A 4,770-nucleotide genomic window follows, 5' to 3' on the forward strand; every position below is an offset into this window, starting at 1 on the left:
CGCTTACTTGTAGGCTCTGGCACAGTCCACACAGAGACAACACACTTCCACACACTTCCTGGCAGCACGCACCAGAGTGGTCACAACTTCAACGACTCTTCCTCTTTGCTCCAGCACACAGAGGTCTCAACGACTCTTCCTCTCTACTCCAGCACGCAGAGGTCTGAACGGCTCTTCCTCCTTGCAAATCGTGGTTCACCTCTGGTTTTTAACACGCAGCAATGTACAAGCAGAGCGGCGGTTGGTCTTCACGCAGAGGGCAGAGATCTGGTGGTAGGCTCCCTTGACTACGCAAAGGCAAAAATGACCACTCAACGTTTTCTTTCACACGCATTTCACTCAACTCGACTGGCACATATTTGTCTCCAAAAAACTCAACTCAACTGGCTCTGATACCATTTTTAGTCTAATGAGTTACTGATCAAGAAAGAAAGAAGGAATTTACAGTTATAAATTAACCAAGAAATGAATGTAACTGACAGGAAGTTGAATACAACCACACAATTAATAACTCAACATTTACGTGATAAAACCCTGACAAAGTGTCAAGGAAACATCCACGGGGCAGGAGATTGGAATCTCTATTCAATCAATAAATGATTCTCCATACAATACTTTGGGAATTCATCAGTTTTATATATGAGCCTACGTTACATAATTGCTGATTCGGTATGAAACCAACTTGTCAATAACTAATGCAATTTACCCAAATTTACATTAATTAGTTGTCAACTACCAACAAATCCCTACCAAATTTTATCTAAATCTGACCCAAATTTCCATAATTTTCAAAACAAAAAAACAATCTCATTAAAATAAGATTATCAATAAAATAAAATTGATAGGAATTAAATGTAATAAAACGTGACAATTGTGTGATACAATCAAGTGCCAGAAAAACGGCCCCTTTATAATAAGACTTTGCAAATTGAAGTCCGTGTACAAAGCGATCACATCATTAAGTGTTTTATTATATTTATGGCTTCCGGAATATAATGTATTCAGTTTTTTATTGACTTGTTATTAGTTTTTTTTTTAACTAAAAAAATTTAAAATCTATCCAAAGTAGAATATTATGAAATTAAATTTATTATTTTTAAATAAATTTATTTCTATTTATCTTAGATTTATTGTATAATGATGACAAGAATTGATTTTTGTGTACTCTATTATTAATTACTATGTACTATATCACTAATTACTATGAACAATAAATATAAATAATTTGAAAAATAATATTATATATTAATTATTGTGTATCATAAATACAAATGGTTTTTAATTAAATTCAAAAAATCCATTTTTTCGTTGGTGTAAAGCAAGGGTTAAATTTGATGGGTGCCTCTACCCGTCAGAGAATTTTTTTATGACGGTCTTATTTTTAAATTGCCCATCATATGACTTTTAATATTTATTTGTACAAGTTTTATTTAATTTATGTAATTCTCAAAATTTCTATAATGTGTTGCACCAATCAACTCAAGTGTCATAGCTACACTTTCATTTCAGACTCGTTGATGAAACTTTTTCGGTACAAGAATCTGATCTGTTGTCTCTCGTTTATTTACAAGCTGTGGTCAAAGAAACGCTTAGGCTTCACCCACCGGGGCCTCATGTTATTCCCCATTTACCTTTGGAGGATTGCAATGTATCAGGCTATCAAATCCCTGGTGGCACTTGTGTTTTGTTGAACCTTTGGGCGATTGGGAGGAATCCAAAGTCGTGGGAGGATGCCGAAAGTTTCGAGCCAGAGAGGTTCATGGAAAAAACTGGGGTGACAAAGGTGGATGTAAATGCGCACAAATTTGAGTGGATTCCATTTGGAGCGGGAAGGAGAGGATGCCCCGAACAACAATTGGGAATGCTTGTTGTAGAGTTTGGGATGGCGCAATTGCTGCACTGTTTCAACTGGAGGCTCCCGGAGAAAGTGAATGGGCAGGAGGAGTTGCATATGAGTGAGAGGTTTAATGGACTGACACTGCCCCGAGGGCATGAACTCATGGTTGTTCCAACTCCTCACCTCTCCGTACTCTGATTTTATATTGACGTGACCAACTGTGTTTTCCTTCATTTCAATAAAATAGGTGAGACAGACCTCAATATCGCGTTTGTATAATGTTAATATCGCTCTCAGGGGTTTGGGATATGGGTCAACATAATAAACATAGCATGGAAAAAGCAGGAAGGAGGAATTCTGGGTCTCTTACTTAGTCAACATTAATTCACTGAAACCTGAAACAGCTATTAAACTCTGCCGTCATTGCGCTGTATATATATAATAATAAAAAATTGAAACTGGTCAATTTTCAACACGCCCGTCAATATGACATTTTAGCCAGTCAGCGATGACGTGCAGATTTGGAAATTAATAATATTTAACGTGTAAAAACCCAAAAGACGGACATATGGACGTCAAATTTAACCCCTGGTGTAAAATATTAAATAGACAATTTTTATGGGTTTTATTTTTTAATTACAAAAAAAAAATTTAAAAATATAAATTTGAAAAAAATATGTATAAATAACATGTGTACAATTTGTACAACTCTCATTATATCAATCTATATTTTAATGGCATGACATGTGTACTATAATATGAATATTATATAATAAAAAATTCCCATCATTCAATATTAAATAAATAATTATTAACTTTTTATCATTCTCTTTGATGTCAATTTTATATATATAGATAGATATATCTACCAAAATAATGTTCAATTATATTAAAAAATTAATAAGAAAAAGTTTAACAAATATTCATATAATTTATTTTACAATTTTATTGTTGTTTAAAGTATATACAACACATCATAATATTAAAATATTTAATTAGAAAACGTTAGTTATACAATTTTATTTTATTTTAACACTTTTAATATTAACCAGTTAGACGACCCAACATTCTCAATGGTTGCGTTACTTCTAAGGTTCCCTCTAAATTCTTTGGGAGGATCATTTCAGCTCTAGCCTATATAAGGGCACCAGTATGAAACACATAACACCGGACATATTAACAAATAACCAAATAATCACTAGTTCAAATTTTATTATTTTATGGTATTGAGCCTCTTTAATTTTTATTATTTTTATGGTAGTCTTTAAAATTTTAATAACTTAAGATATGCTATAAAATAAATATTTTATTTTTTACCATAACTAAATTTGTATTAATATTTATTCTTTATTAAATTTATATAATTACAGGGGTTAAAATAAAATTTCAAATTTCGAATAAATATTAAAATAAATTATTATACATTTAAAATAATTTTATAATTTTATTTTTAAATTATAATTATAAAAATTGTAAGATATAAAAAAGTTACACCATATTATTTAAAATAAATAAAAATATTAATTTTATTAAAATAAAATAATATTTCATTATTTGAAAATAATGTAATCACATAACAAATAATAAGGCACTTTTATGATATATAAATTTCCCCCATCATTACATTATCATACTTTGGAAATTTTTAACCTTCTCTAGACCAATTATCACCCCATCCTTTTTATCAACGCACATCCTTGATTAAATCATCATATTCATTCATTACATTAAATTATTTGGAATCCTTTTACTTTTCCACGACAATCACCAGTACACGACCCTCATTACATCATCGTACCCCACACGCTTGCGCCACTGCTAGAAAAATAATCAGAAAAAGAAAACTGAAGATTTCGATAGGTTCGAAAGCTGGTTATTACAAGATTATCATACTTGGATAACATTGGATTAGGTACATTCGGCCATGGTACACTATTGCAGGACCTGTGGTGTTATGTGTTTCATACCGGTGCCCTTATATAGGCGAGAGCTGAAATGATCCTCCCAAAGAATTTAGAGGGAACCTTAGAAGGAGCACCACTATTGAGATATACGCAGGAGTGTTAGGTAGTCTGACCGATGAGCAACGCGTTAAAATAAAACAAAGCTGCATAACTAGTATTACGCGGTTTAGTTTAATCAAATATTTTAATATCATGATGTGTTGTATATACTCTAAACAATAATAAAATTGTAAAATAAATTATATGAATATTTGTTTAACTTTTTTTAATATAATTGAACATTATTTTGGTGATATAAATTATATATATAATTGACATGCAAGAGAATGATAAAAAGTTAATAATTGTTTATTTAATATTGAATAATGACAATTTTTTTTTATATAATGTTCATATTATAGTATACATGTTATGTCATTAGAATATAGATTGATATAATAAAAGCTGTACAAATTGTGCACATTATTTTTACATATTTTTTTTTAAATTATATTTTAATTTTTTTTTGTAAATTAAAAAATAAAATTCATAAAAATTGTTTCATCAATGAGAAAATAGATTTTTTGAATTTAATTAAAAACCATTTGTATTTATGATACATAATAATTAATATTATTTTTCAAATTATTTATATTTATTGTTCATAGTAATTAGTGATATAGTACATAGTAATTAATAATAGAGTACACAAAAGTCAATTCTTGTAATCATTACACAATAAGAGGTTGAGACATTTCAACCAATCATATTTAAGATAAATAGAAATAAATTTATTTAAAAATAATAAATTTAATTTCATAATATTCAACTTTGGCTAGATTTTATTTTTTTTAGTAAAAAAAAAACTAATAACAAATCAAGAAAACACTAAATATATTTTGACAGCGATAAATATAACGCATAGTCTAACGAGGCAGAGGAGTTGCCTGGATAGTTATGGAAATTCCGGTCATATTTAGAGAAAATCCG

At 29.6% G+C, this 4,770-nt stretch overlaps 1 pseudogene; it reads left to right on the plus strand.

The window, feature by feature from the left end:
• Positions 1–221: 221 nt before the first annotated feature.
• Positions 222–2,035, plus strand: LOC149253730 (cytochrome P450 71AU50 pseudogene; annotated as a pseudogene).
• The last annotated feature ends 2,735 nt before the right edge of the window (positions 2,036–4,770 follow it).

This window comes from Pinus tabuliformis, chromosome 7, assembly GCF_031772625.1.
Source record: "Pinus tabuliformis cultivar Carrire ecotype Pingquan chromosome 7, CPIR1, whole genome shotgun sequence".
NCBI classification, from domain to species: Eukaryota; Viridiplantae; Streptophyta; class Pinopsida; order Pinales; family Pinaceae; genus Pinus; species Pinus tabuliformis.